General features: G+C 45.4%; 1 long non-coding RNA gene across 2 annotated transcripts; it reads right to left on the bottom strand.

The window, feature by feature from the left end:
- Window positions 1-203: 203 nt before the first annotated feature.
- Window positions 204-11,051, bottom strand: LOC120096341 (uncharacterized). Of its 2 annotated transcripts, XR_005492719.1 has the most exons (3): window positions 10,650-11,051; window positions 8,216-8,362; window positions 204-492 (listed from the first exon to the last, which is right to left on the bottom strand). It is a non-coding gene; the product is annotated as an uncharacterized LOC120096341 (long non-coding RNA). The 2 variants fall into 2 exon arrangements; XR_005492720.1 differs by lacking the exon at window positions 8,216-8,362.
- Window positions 11,052-14,892: the final 3,841 nt, after the last annotated feature.

Genomic DNA, 14,892 nt, shown 5'->3' with positions numbered 1-14,892 from the left:
AATCTCAGGTCTAAAAATAACTTTCACTTGGAACTGGTTGTTGTTTATCCGTATCCTGGATTTTCCCATTCTTAAAAATACTCTGACATGCACATAAAGACTGTGTTCTGAAGGTCAGTGCTCCTTAATCCTGAAGGGCGTGGCAAGTCCTTTATATATCGGTCTAAGAATAGGTCTTGGTGCAAGTCAGGTATAGGACTGGATGAAAGTGCTGCACTAGTTTATTTTTAAGCCAAGCCCTTCAGAAGAAGAGTAAAATCCATGCTTAATATTGATCAGTAACACAAAAGAATCCATGCATCGAGATCCTCAGTGTTCACCAATAACTTCACAGTTTCTGTGCAACAGAGTAGTTTTGTCTCACAGCGGAGGAGGGAGAAATTTCTCCAGAATCTTTTCCTTTGTGGCATTTCAAATTGGAGAGTAATGTAACATCCCAAAATCACAAAAAAATGAACTCTTTTTGAGAAGCTGCCGCTTGGTCCTCTGGTGCTGGAGGCCAGGCAAGAGGAAGGAAGGAAAAAGGAAGGAAGGAAGGAAGGAAGGAAGGAAGGAAGGAAGGAAGGAAGGAGAGAGAGAAATATATTAATTCAACAGGACTGGCCAGGGTTCAGAGATAGCCCACTGTCCCACTCTTAGCCCCTGGAATTCCCTCATAAAGGATGACCTTGACAGACACTTCTTTGTACCTGCCTGCCTGGAGACTTGAAAACAAGCAAAACCAGGAAGCATCTGAACAACTTAGGGGGGGGGGTCAAATAGGGCTCTTTTGCCTTTCTTTGTTTTTAAAGGGTATATTTCTGACTGACTCACTGGGCTGCTCAGGCCTCTCAGAACCATTACAAGATGAATCCGGGAAGGAGACAAGGAGCCTGCTAAAGCTGTCCCTTCCTGCACACAGATGGGGTACTATACTGTTAGTCTTTTCTAGTTGGTCTTTTCTCTGTCCCTGCCTCCAGAGTCATAAGTAGAGTGAGTGACTGTTGGAAGCAACATTTTCTCCCTGTCAGGCTTGGAGCTTAGTGTCTAAGCTGACCTGCTCCATCAGGCACTTGGGGAAAACCAGAGGCCATGAATGGTCCTGACTGGGATTTCACTCACATGGATCCAGGCTGGGAAAAAAGCTCTGTGGAAAGAGATTTTATGATGAATTGTGAAAACATTGCTGTTTTGAAATGTGCCTTCTAGCAGTGTAGTCCTAGCACTCCAGTTAGCTTTCTACTTCATAGGCAAACACCTAACCCAGTAAAGAAAGAGCTCCTGCCTCCTTTAGCCGTCCCACCTCCTCCTACAGGACCTTTGCATGACATCAAGGTATATCCCCATGATAACTAGTTCTATGCAACTGCCTGTTCTCTGGAAGAATTCCACAAGGTCTGCTCTTGAAAAACTCTGAACTTTAAAGATTCTCATCACTTTCAAGACATCAGTCCAAGAGCGAAACTAGCTACAATTGCAAGTTGGGCTACATCAGCCAGAGGCCCGCTCCCTTCTTAGTTTCTCCCAGACAATTCCTCACTCTTGTCGCTCATTGCTTCCACAGTGTTTTCAGCCATCCTTGTCCTTAGCTGTCTGGCTTCTCTCCTCAGCACAGACGATTCCTCTCTAAGGCTGAGCTGAAAAATTCACTCAGGTGACATCGTCTTTACCCAGTTGTTCTCCATAGGGTGGTTTTTTGATCTCCTGACTTGGTGAGGGGCTACTAGACATCTCACAGTGCACAGTGAAAACCTCTTCTCACCAACTGACAGCTCCATCCACAATGCCTAGAAGAGAGATCCCGCCTTTACCCAAGGTGGAACTTACGTGGGTTTCCTTCTAATGCCACTGCTTCTATTAAACTCTCCATGACTTTGTTTCCTCTTATTGTATCTGTCATTAAACTACACACTATAGGATATTGCTCTTTTGAATTTGCACGTGTGGCTTATTCCGTGAATTGGATCTGAGCCTTCAACATTCGCCCTTCATTTTTACATAATTAATTGTATCTGATCTAATACTCTGTACTTAGTGCATAATCACTCAATATATTCCATGTCAATGAGCAGTCATTCACCGAAGTCTGATGACGACACACTCAGGTAACGAAGACGCTTTCCTGATAGATTTAGAGACAAGTTAAGGTAAAAAGTCTTCTCTAAGAGACAGAAATCAAGCAGGCATATAGGGGAGTAAACAGCATATGGTTCATCTGATGCTGGTTGACAATAATCCAGATCCTGCTGAAGCAAACCGTGTGGCCCAGAGAAGAAGGCATGGCAGGCTATGGCTGAGGTTCAGCCTTAGCGAGAGCAATGACTGGATCTGGAAAACACAGGTGGCTTTGGAGCGTGTCCCCTGGGAGAAGATGGGAATCGCGTCGTATCCTGTCGTGACTCAGATGACAGGATTGTCAAGACATTTCCCATCTACTTGTTTGTGTCCCATGCTGATGGAGAATGTTCACATAAATAACTCAGCCTCTCAGCCTGGCAGACGGGAACGGCTCCAACAGTTCATGCAGAACAATGGCTTAAACAAGAACTTCCAGAGCATCGGGCAAGGTTTGGGATTAGACCCTTAAATTCCCATGAACTTACGGTGTGTCACCTCAAGATTACATGTGGGGTTACTGATAAGATCCATTTGCCCAACTTCATATTCTGAGAGTCAAACCTTGTTTTGTGGTTGTTGTACAGGACTATTCTTTGAGTCAATCAATCACCATCTTTCAGAGTTCAGTCGGGTCCACTTGGCAAAAAAAGGGTGTGGGGTGGGGATTGGTGACTCTTTGCACGGACCAGCATGTCAACCTCACGAGAGGCATGGAGTGCCACAGCCCTCAGCTGAGTATTCAGCTCTTGGCTAATTGCACCTCTTTGCTAATTGCACATGGCCTCTGGGAGAGACTACAGTATGTAGGCCAGGGAGGGGAGGCTCCATTTATGTTGTTATGGGAAAACCATCATTCATTCTAGGTAAGACTTTTCAGTGTGGTCTTTTTAGGGAAAGTACCCATAATTCCAGCCCATCACCTCTTACATGTGCTCTGTAAGGAAGCCTGATAATTGGCGATTTCTCTGAGTGAACTTGGGTTGAATCGACTTATTGTTGGGACCTCCGAAGGAAGGGTCTATGCTCTTTCCATCTCCTGATGGGACAGGATTTCAGCAACACTTGGTGTAGTCAGTAAGATATGATGACGGTGAAGATGAGTGTGGGAAGAACAGAGGTGTCGTCCCTAATGTGGAGAAGGAGAAGAGACAAGCAACAGAGGTAAAGCTGTGTGATGTGTGCTTGCAGAGGAAGTTTTGATGTGGTAGCTGTCTCTGTAGGAGGTAGCAGACCAGGGATGGATATCAGCAGGCAGCTGCAGGGCAGCCTGGCTGTTACTATAGGAGACAGAAGATCCTGGGGAGACTGCAGGTGGGAAGGGGGATTGCAGTAAGGGAGGGATGTATGGCTGCCATCTTCAGTATTGACCTTCAACTTAGCAGGGCAATGAATCAAAGAGACAGATATGCAGGTGTTGACCTCCTGGAGTGTGTGTGTGTGTGTGTGTGTGTGTGTGTGTGTGTGTGTGTGTGTGTGTATTGTTTTGTTTTTCACTAGGGGCCCAATAGGGGAAGAAGACTCAGACTAAACCGGTAATATAGAGCTTCTTCTGAGACTACAAACCCTGGATCCTATAGGAGAAGTCAGATGCTCCTCAGGTCCCACCTTTCATGTGGAGTAAGGGAAGGTGGATGATCCTGTTGGGGGTCTGGTATAGGAGGCTGGGTGATCAGAGAATATTCAACCCCATAGCTCTTAGAGCTACAGGAGACCTTCAGGTAAGCAGAGAGAGCCTCTTAACATCTGGCTTGTGAGACTATGGAATGTGGGGGGAGATGAGATCCTCTGAGTGAGGGTGGTAGAAGCCAAGAAGCTGAACAAAACCAACACCTATGCCTCCTTGAGACAAAGGCTTTACGATTAAAGGCCATAAGAGTCCCTGAAGGAATGGCTCCTATGAGCCAGTAGGGACATGTGGTTGTCTCCAGCTGAGGTCTCCTGGATATTAGGGACCAGAACACAGAAGAAGGTAGGCCCTGCTGAGAGCACTGGGATGCAGGAAACGGTGTTTGATGCTCAGTGCACAGCCCCCAGGGATTGTGTTTACTGGGGACCCAAGAAAGAAACAGACTGGAGCAAGGACTGGGAGTCTGGTTTGGAGCCTTGGTGGCAGTGTGGAGCCGGACCCTGACTGGTCTGGACCGCTGTGAAGATTGTAGAGCTTTAGGTCAAAGTTTGGACCAGAATCCAAACATTTTGTTGTGGTAGGGACAGCCGGCGGTTGCTTAACATTTCCCTGAGAATGAAGTTTAGCAACAGCGATGGCTTCACATCACGTGAAAACGGAAATTTCCTGGAAAAAGTCGCGTGTGTGCTGACTCCATCACATTCATTTCTCTCAAGCCGTCCTCTGCAGCACTGTGTGTGCATACATGCTCACACACGGATGTGTGTGCATACATGCTCATACACGGATGTGTGTGCGTACATGCTCATACACAGAAGCCAGAAGAGGGTGCCGGATATCCTGGAGTTACAGATGGGCACGTGAGTGGGAGGGGCTCCTGGGAACTGAACCTGGGAGCGCAGCACCCACTCTTACCGCTAAGTCCTCTTTCCAGCCTTCACGTTGCCAGGTATCCTAAAATTTAGGCCCCACACAAGGTTCTGGATTTATCAGTTTGTTTGTTTGTTTGTTTCTTCCAAAGTCCTTTGACTGATCCATTCACATTACAGAACGTTATTTCTAAGAAAGCAACGATGACAGCGAAACATACAAGGAACTTCTTTTGAATGAGAATATAAATTGCTTTTAGAGTTTTGTTTTGTTTTAACAGGTCTGGCAGCACTGTAGCCATTTCATCACTGAAGGAAAGTGTCACAAGTAACTGAGAGCATTTATTAATGTCTGTTCAGTGCAAAGTTAGCCAAAAAGGCCTCTTTTAAGAGACTCCGTATTTTACTGTTTTCTCTGAGAACAGCCAGGACTAATTAGAAGATGCTCGCAGCTTGTAGTCGTTAGATCTGAGCGTTTGTTAACAAGCACTCCTACGTAAAACGAAGCCCGGTCATATCTTAAATTCCCAGTCTGCTTCTCTCTTCAGGCCCCGCTGCCACCTCTCTGTTTAAATGCAATAATTTGTTTTGTTTAATGCCATTGCTGAACAGAGGGAGTCGGGATAGAAATATCTCAAGGGCTCCACCTAATTCGAATCCCAGTCCTGAACGCTGGAGAAAAACGTGGCTTCTTACTAAAAGGAAAGCAGTCTAGAACAATAGTGTGCGGTTCACGAATTCCACCCAGCCATGGGACAATTGAGCTACCGAATCACACGAGTCATGTCACAATGAGGCCACACAGACCAGCTGCTCCGTAAAGGAGCCTGGCTGCCCGAGAGGGGAACTTTGAAGATAAATATTGCCACATGTGAAAAGAAAAGAAAAATCCCAACAAACCTTAATTGTACATCATGCCCCTCTTTCGAATGCTGTTTGCCGTGGGAATGGAAGGTTTTGCGTCTTGACCCATGAATGCTGTGAACATCCTTTCCAGGATGGATGATAGAATTAAGAGTGTGCTGTGGGATATGGGGCCTTGTTAACTGTGAGAAGAGCCTTGCTTTTGTTTTAGCACTCTTTGCTCCCCTCCGTCCTGCTGGCGTCTCTAGAGACGGGACATACACAGTTGACTCTTCAGTGATTGGTGGGGCTGTCCTCTTGGTACACCAGCTGAAGGGAAATGTGACATGCAGGCTGGCTTCCCAGAGCCATGATGGTAGATGTCTCCAGGGAGTAATGCTGACTATGTCAGATGGATTCCTGGATTTTTGAAATAGATCCCAAAGCCAAGCTTACCTTTACCTTAACTGTGACGCTGAGATTTTCTTGCAGGTGGCATTAATGGCAATGCTACAGTGACCCTTGTCACTGTCCTCTCCTTTTACTTTTTTCTTGAAAGTGGCTGAATTTTTATTTTTATTTTTTTGTTAAGTCCCAGCTGTACATTCGAGACAAGAAAGACTAGAGAAGTCCCCGGGGCTTTAGAGATTAAGGCAATAAGGACAGGGGTCGTAGACGATGGCCACCACTGGGAATTCAGAGACTGAAAATCTCCTGGAAGACTAGAAAGAAGGTTCTAGGAGCTGCTGCACAAGAAGAGGACCCAAACCAGGTCTCTAGCACCCATGTGAAAAGCCAAATGTGATGTCTGTGCTAGGGATGGAGAGACAGAAGGATCTGTGGGGTTCCCAGGCCAGCCGGGCAGTCTAGCTCTGTGTTCAGTGGGAGACTCTGAGTAAGAGTAAGGCGGCAAACGAGTGAGGAAGATACTTGATGCAGAGAGAGGGAGGGAGAGATAGATGATAGATGATAGATAGATAGATAGATAGATAGATAGATAGATAGATAGATAGATAGGAGATAGATAGATGATAGATAGATAGATGATAGATAGATGATAGATAGATAGATAAGAGATAGATAGATTATAGATAGATAAGAGATAGATGATAGATAGACAGATGATAGATAGATGATAGATGATAGATAGATAGATAGATAGATAGATAGATAGATAGATAGATAGATAGATGATAGAATCAGAGTCTGACTCTAAAAAATTTGATCTCTGTCAATCCAGTCTTGGAGGATTCTGAGGAAGAGTCTTTCTTTAGTTTGCTGTAGGTCACATGGTGATGCTCCCATCTAAACAATGTCTTTCTGAGGCTATGTAGGTAGCATCGTTCTCTGCAGCTAAGGTCATTTTCTTATGACTTGTGGAAGAAATGCTTCTTTCGGTTTCTCTTCACAAGTTCAGGAATCAACTCTGCCCGAATCAAGGATACTTAAGCTGATGTGTACACTGTTCAAAACAGGACCCGGCATCTCTCCAGGTGGAAGGTGCAATAAACGTTAGTTTTGAGTATTATCATCATTCGCTTCATATTTTGTTCTCTAAATCATGAGAAAACAAAGAACTAACAAGAGGCTGAGATTTTTTTTTTAACAATATGAGTGTGCCATGAACAGAGAAAAAAAAGGAGAGGTACCTATTTACTTAAATTACACACAATGTAAATTATATGCAATTTGGGAGAGCTTTTTACCAGCCACAGGTAATTACGTCCTGAAGTGTATATCAGTTACCCCCTCGTTATTTTCTCAGGAGGGCCACAGGTCACAGCTCTCTCATCAAACCTGCCTTCTCCTTGAGCTTGAGATGGCTGGGTAACAGGAATACACCAGTGGCCATCAGCTGCTGTCTCCCTCTGTGGCAGATCCAATGGCTTCGGCTCGCGATGAGCTCTCTTAGCACTGTCGCGCCATACATAGTTCTGGCTATGGGAGAAAGACACATACATCTGGCTCATGAAGCCAGGCACAGACAGAGGTACACTGTGCTGAAAGAGAAGCCATATAAAGGAATCTAGCTTGTGGCACTGCAAAATTCCAAATCTGCAATAATCTGAAGAAAATCAAACATCAGGAAAGAATCTGAACTAAGAGTAGAAATGCTGGCACATCCTGTGTTGTGAAAACACCAGACACTGTTGGAGGACTTGTGGATGGGTGGACCTGGAATCTCCACAGAGAGAAATGGAGGGTTAGGTGGTGTACCAGGGTTGTGGGGGAGTAGGCTCCTCATCTGCCTGAGATAGGATTCAGGGCAGGCTCTACTTAAGACAGGAGAGAAAATCTGAAACTACCGGTTTCACATTAGAATTATCTCAGATGTCACATCCTTAGTACAAAACAGAGAGGTGCTTAGGGTATATGGCTTCCCTTGAGTAGATTTGATGACACACACTCAGTTCTTCATAGAAGACACAAAAAAGGAAAAAAAAATATGAAGAGAAAGAGGGAAAGTAGGAAGCGGGGTATGAGAAACTCTTTAAAACTCTTTCAAATGCATCCATTCATTTTCAAGTCCCAGTTCTGCTGCCTGAAGAGCACAGTTAAAGAGCAAGTAGGCGAATTTGACAGACTCAATGTTAGGAGTGATAATGTCCAAGAGAGCCTTTCTCTTCTCCTGTGAGGAGGGAATCTGGGGGGATGAGAGAGTAGCCTGTGCCTCATACTTTCCCTTCCCCTCCTCCCTGTGTAAGCCCCTTTAGTCTCAAAGTAAAGGGACTTAGAGAAACTTGATAAAAGTTCTCCCTCATGCTTGAAATGCACTTACCCTGGTAACAGGAAACGTGGAGTCTTGTGATGTAGATTGTTCTACCAGATGGCAATCTTAGCACATGCTATTTATGTAGATTGGCCTTATGCGTGAGTCATCTCTTTAAGATTGACCTCAGCAGCCACTGTAGACCTTGGTTCCACACTGCCATTATTAATAGATAATAGTAACAGAGTCAATTTATGCTTGTATAATAAGCCAAATGCCTTTACATGACATTAAATATGGAATTATTTTCTCTTGGTTAATAGCACTTAATTCATTCATGCCTTTGTGGTTTTTTGTTTGTTTGTTTGTTTGTTTTTTGAGTGTACTCTTTGGCAAGAGCACGCACAACATTTAACTCAATAGACATTGGTAGTTGCACAGGACTGCACTCTCACTAAGCCATGCTGCCTTGGAGGTTAATTTCCTATTCGTATGAAAATGGTTCTCTTCCAGGCTCAGTCATTAATTATCAGATCGATGGTGACAGATCTGAAAAGAGTGACAATTCATCCTTGTACTAGGACATTCAAGGAATGCATACAATAACAAGAGGAAGTTAATAGCCTGGAATACTCAGTGGCCACACAACAGTCCTCTGTAGACTGAAGAGCTGGGCCATTGGCTAGGGAACTCAGAACAAGATGCTTTTGAGAACACAGATTGAGAAGCCACGGGTGTATCCCAGGTCTGAGGGTGAAGGCCTCCAAGGTCCATGTACCTCACTGCTGTAAGTCTGTGTTCCAAGGCTGAAGAAGCTGGAGTCTGATATTCCTAAAACCACATCCACTGAGGAAGAAACTCTTAATCCAGGGCTTGCTTCCCCTTTCTTTCTCCCATCTCCAGCCTGTGAGATGGAGCTCCTCTCAGGGTAGCTTTCATCCACTCAGTTCTCCAAGCTAGTCTCCTCTGAAAACAGCTCATAGGCATGTCTAGAGGTGTCCTCCAGAGTATCCTCTAGAGGTGTCCTCCAGAGAGGTGTACTCCAGAGAGGTGTACTCCAGAGAGGTGTGCTCCAGAGGTGTGCTCCAGAGGTGCCTTCCTAGTTCTCCTGATGAATGTTTTTAAGGTTTGGTAGAAAATCCAAATTGATGACCACAACATGCTCTCATCTTTCCTTCCCCTTAACCACTGGGACAATTCAGCCATGCAGAACAGTTTCACGCTTATTGCAACGCTTGTTATTTGGCAGTTGCCAATAGACTAGAGAGTAAAGGTTATACCAGCATAAACTCTTCACAATTAGGGACATTGCTTTCCTTACATTCAGCCATCAGCCTGTTCCGCCTTCCTGCCTCTCCTCCTTGACTTCTGCCCCTTCTGCCCTACATTTTCCCCATAACAGTGCCTATAATGATTTTATATATATATATATCACAGGTCAGTGCCCTTTGGCTTTTTAGCCGTCTATAGCCATTTTCTGAGGTAACATTGTATCCTCTCATGGACATAGAATGGCACCGTTTTAGACAGCCAATTCTTGCTCACATGCTGTAGCAACCCAACACTCTGCTCTCTTTAGTCTCCTTCCTTCCCATCCCAGCTGAGGTGGATGTCTGTGTGGCCCTAGCTTGGGCACTAGGATGGCCTGGAGCTGACAGCTAATGCTCTGAGTTCCCTTAGCTTAGCTCTTGCTTTTCTTTGGTATCTCCAGTCAAACCACATTCTTTTCCAACCTCCTTCTGAGATGACTTGGCCTTTACCTCCTCCTCCTCCTCCTCCTCCTCCTCCTCCTCCTCCTCCTCCTCCTCCTCCTCCTCTTCCTCCTCTTCCTCCTCTACCTCCTCTTCTTCCTCTTCTTCCTCCTCCTCCTCCTTTCCTCCTCTCCTCCTCCTCCCTTCAAAGGCAAATTGAGGTCAGTCCACCTTTCTAGCATATTCCCTGATTATCTCTGAGGAAGAAATGCTGTCATTGTCTCTGCTGTCTTGCTTTCTGTTATTTCCCGCCCAGCCATCAGTGGGACGAGACTCCGGGGTACAATAACTGTGCACGTGTATTCATTTTTTTCCATGCCCTCTAAATGAGCCCGGATTTTGTGACTGAACTGAGACTTGAAAACAAAGATGGCCAGTTCATAAGGGAGGTTCAAGTTCCACGGGAGTGACGTCATCATTAAGGGTACAGGTCATAGTGAGAAGCAACAGGCTTTGCTTTACCTATTTCTGGCAGGAATTAGAGAGTGGTTCATTACTGAATCCGCACCGCTAATAATAATACTCAGGTCTAATTTTAGGTGACTTTTTCCTTAGTTATATACTGAGTGGGCCCACAGCTGTGACACCCGCAGAATTCTTTAAATTGAGGTCCTTTATCACCAGGGCTACTTTATACTCTAGCAGCACATGGAACCTTGTCCTGGCCCCTTCGCTCTACGGTGGGAAGCACCCACTTTCCCCCCAGAGGCAACAACTATTTGACAGTTTCATGAGGTCTCAACAAAGCTCACCTGAGACAGCTGCAGCTCATCCTGAGAGCAGCAGTTTCCCTGCGGTCCGCTCCACACACCAGTAAAGAGATCAGGCTCTGGAACCAGATCAAAGTGGGACCCAGTTCTAACCTCGGCAATGCTAACCTTTGACAAGTGACGAAACCGCATGTGGCCTTGGATTCCTCATGCAAGGAAGGCAGAGTAATGTAGCACCGTCTCATGAAGTTTGGCTGTGAGCTCTCAGTGACAGATCATGAAAAGTACCTGGCACCAGCGGACAGCAGCTATTTTTATCTGTGATCCACGAGGCAGAGCCTTGCTGTGTTCTCCGCGGTCTGAAATGGAGATGCCCTTACATCATCCTTCCTGGCTAGTCTTAATCATTTGTGTCCTTTGACTCTTACATGCCCATCACAAGCTGCTAGAGCAGTAGCCACGGTAAGGACATAGATGGTCGTTGCAGAATGTGGGGACTGTGGAATTTCACCAGCATTCCTAAATCAGTAGTCACTGACATCAAGCACACAGGCACCGTAGATCCTCTCCAGCCAAACATTATTTTCACCACCTCTGCCCCCTAAGTGCTCCCTTTTTTCCCAGAGATGACTAAACTCTTCTGGTATGCTACTCAAGGTTTCTAGGTAGTAGGGGACAGGTGAAAGATCAGGAAAGGTTTCAGGGTGGCTTAGGCAGCTCTCTTAAGATTGAAAACATTGAACATTGCTAACAGTGGATGTTTGCCCGCTTTGAAGGGCTTAAACCTTTTACTTTAAGGGAGGAAGAGAGGGAGTTATCTGCACGGATAACTTCTTCATAGTCTGCAGGGCTCCCCTGCAAAGCAGTTCCTCTCTGAAAACAATGTGCTGCACCATGGCAGGCAGCCTTGAGCATGCGCCCCATCTACCTGCCACCTAAGAGTTTTCTCCTTCTACAAAGGTCGTGCTTTACTGGTGAGGACTGGTGTACTGATTTCAGGGTGATGATGGTCATGTAGTTAAAGAGATGATTTGATCTGTCATTGTCAAGGTTTCACCAACGCAGATCATGTTAGATCGTGTTAGATCGTCTTTACCCATTTTGGTCTTCCTTAAGATACGCTGTTGAGTTAGCTTGCTCTTATTTGAAACATCAAACAACCAGACCCCCCCGGGAGCTCCCAGGGACTAAACCACCACCCCAAGAGTACACATGGAGGGACCCATGACTTCAGCTGCATATGTAGCAGAGGATGGCATTTGTCTGGCAGCAATGGGAGGAGAAGCCCTTGGTCCTGTGTAGGCTCATTGCCCCAATGTAGGGGAATGCCAGGGTGGGGAGGTAGGAAGGAGTGGGTGGGTGACTGGGGGAGCACCTTCATGGAGGCAGGGGCTGGGGGGATAGGATAGGGAGTTCCGGGTGGGGGGTAGACTGGCAAAAGGGATAACACTTGAAATGTAAATAAAAAATATCCAATAAAAAATCTAAAAAAATAAAGGTTCTTTTTTTCCTATTGAAATTTTAAACACGCCCTCTCTGTGTATCTGTTCATATTTATCTGCTTATATCTAGATCTACACTGCTGTAAGAAATAGCAATTAGGACATTCTTTTCTGGGATAACACTGCTGAAGATCCAGTCTCCCTCCCACCCCCACACACACATTTAAAATATTCTTGAGCACAGTTGTACCTATTTTAAAGGAAGTTGATGGTCTAATTTAAGATCCTATATTAGGCTGGGTATGGTAGCATCAACCTATAATCCCAGAACTCTAGAGCAGGAGGAGGCAAAAGATCGAGAGTTCAAGGTCATCTTCAGCTACATTTTGAGTTTGAGGATAACCTGGGCTGCATGGTACTGACTCAAAACAAAACAAAAACAAAAACAAAACCCAGAACAAAACAAAACAAGAGTCCGTGTTCGCCAATGTTGATCAACATGACGGTACTTTCTCAGAAAATTCCACAGATACTTGTGGAGTGAATCACTGCCCTTTAGCTCCTTCCATAAATGGTCTTGACCTAGGCAGGCTTTGTAAAACAACTGCTGGGGGTAGTCCCTGAACAGGCATCTGCATCTAACAATTAACACGTTGTTTCGAAGTTCCCACTGGCAATTCTTTTAGCTGCAGTGGGAAAGCTGGAGTCCGAGGAGGGGACACTCAGCTGCCAGCCCTCAGCTCTGCAGCTGCGGACGCCCCTGATGGTCAGTCTCTGTTGCTCCATCACTACTGACCACCAGAGAGAGAATGTGAGCCGGAAATTCAGCCCACAGCATCGCCCTAAAACCCCTCGTGGCTGCATCAAGCAAGTAAAACAAGGGCTGGGGAGGGGGCTCAGTAGCTAAAGCTTTTGCTGCATAACTGCAAGGACAGGAGCTCCCACTCACACAACTCACATAAATGCCGGGTGAGTGTGACATCCTTCACTGTACCTCTAGTCTTAGAAGGGAGAGACAAAGAATCCTAGAGCAAGGTGGCTTAGGGAGACCAGTCGCATTGTCAAGCTCTGGGTTTGATTGAGATGCCTTGCCCTATGAATAAGGTAGAACATGGATAGATTCCTAATGTCAGTTTTGTGCCACCCCTCCACAGGTACTCCATGTATGTTCCCCCACACAAATGCATGTGCTATACATGCATATATGCATACACACATGCACGCCACATATACAAACACATAAAAAATGAAAAGAAAAAAAGAGAAAGAGAGTTGACATTTTCCTTGATACAGACCATCCACACTTCATGGGCCTGTGTGCCACACATTATTACTGGCTCTTGGACTGACCAGCATAGATTAATATAGGCTTAAAAATATGACTTGTTCCAAAGAACCCCCTGACCTGCCAGAGAGCCAGTATACATTTAGACAGTTATAGGAACCACGAATGCTTCCTTATAGTGCACTATGGTTGCAATTTATGCCTCTTTGCTTTTTCCCAACCCCTTTGTGGTGGTTACTCTTGGTTGTCAACGCCATTGCATCTGGGATCAACTGAAAGACACGTCTGGGGTAGGACTATGAGGCTATTCCAGAAAGGATGAGTGGAGAGAGGAGACTCTCCCCTGCCTCCTGGAGTAGATGTCACCTTCCTTCAGTAGCCCAGGAACACAAGAGGTCCCAGGAAAAGCTGCTGTAATTGCCTACCTTGGCAGGAGGGAACGTCTCATTCAGAATAACCGATTCCACAGTCCTTTTCTCCCTGGACGTCCTGGGGCTCTGTTTTAGTAGCCATTGGGTGTTCTTTTACTTTTCAAAAATTTAGAAATTATTACCCAGGCATATTGACTGTACAGGTTGCCATGTCTTGCTATGACACTCCCACACAGAGATATCATGATTAGAACATATCTGTCTCCCACAATGTCATCACCAGCCTTCACCTCCAATGTCCTTCCTCAGTCCTAGTCTCCCTTTCAATAATTCTTTTCTTGAATATACTTTTGACTATATTTAAAACATCAGCTCCAGAATAGTCTATTCTATTCTGGGTATTTCACCCATCTAGGTGGGCCACATCTTATGGGACAAAATCCTTTTGGAATAAATTTCTCCCCACTAACTTGTACTTGTGATGTTTGCAAGTCACCATTATTCCATTTCATTCTGGGATTAAATATGTTGATCCAATGTGGCACAGTAGAGGACCCCCAGATTGCTGCGACAGTTCTCAGTCAAGGTTCTGGGCCCCTCAGAGGCATCCCATGTAGGTCAGTCATTCCGCCAGTTCAAAGTCACCAGCCCAGGGGTCACTGCAGCTCACATTCACCTGCCTACTCCATGGGGCATCATGACTCACCTTGACAATCGTCCGAGCCAACTGAGTTCTCAGCTGTCAGAACAGGAAGCAAGTTTAACATGTCTTGCTTAATTCAGAGAGCCCGGAGTGAACTTGGTTCAGAGCCACAGTTGGACTTCTCGAGTTTCTGTCACCTTGCATACTCTTATAGTTCCTCAGAATAATTGACAGTGGTTCCTGGTTCTCATCCCTTGACTTCCTCATCCCAAAGGGGCCTTGGGTAAGAAGAGTAGCCCACCTCCTTCCTCCTCATTCAGTGCTAATCTTGTCTGTCCATGTGGACTCTGCAATGCATCTGAAGTCACTTCACAAATCTTCGGCCATTGACTAAGCAAATAGCTTAACACTTTAGTTTAGAAAATTAGCTTATGGAAATGAAATCAAGTGAGCACTTGTGTATGTGTGTATGTCTGTGTGTGTGTGTGTGTCTCTGTATGTGTGTGTGTGTGTCTGTGAGAGTGTGTGTGTCTCTCTCTGTATG

Source organism: Rattus norvegicus, chromosome 13 (assembly GCF_036323735.1).
Source record: "Rattus norvegicus strain BN/NHsdMcwi chromosome 13, GRCr8, whole genome shotgun sequence".
NCBI lineage: Eukaryota > Metazoa > Chordata > Mammalia > Rodentia > Muridae > Rattus > Rattus norvegicus.
Note: the sequence above shows the minus strand (reverse complement) of the source record. Positions and strands in the feature narration are given on the sequence as shown.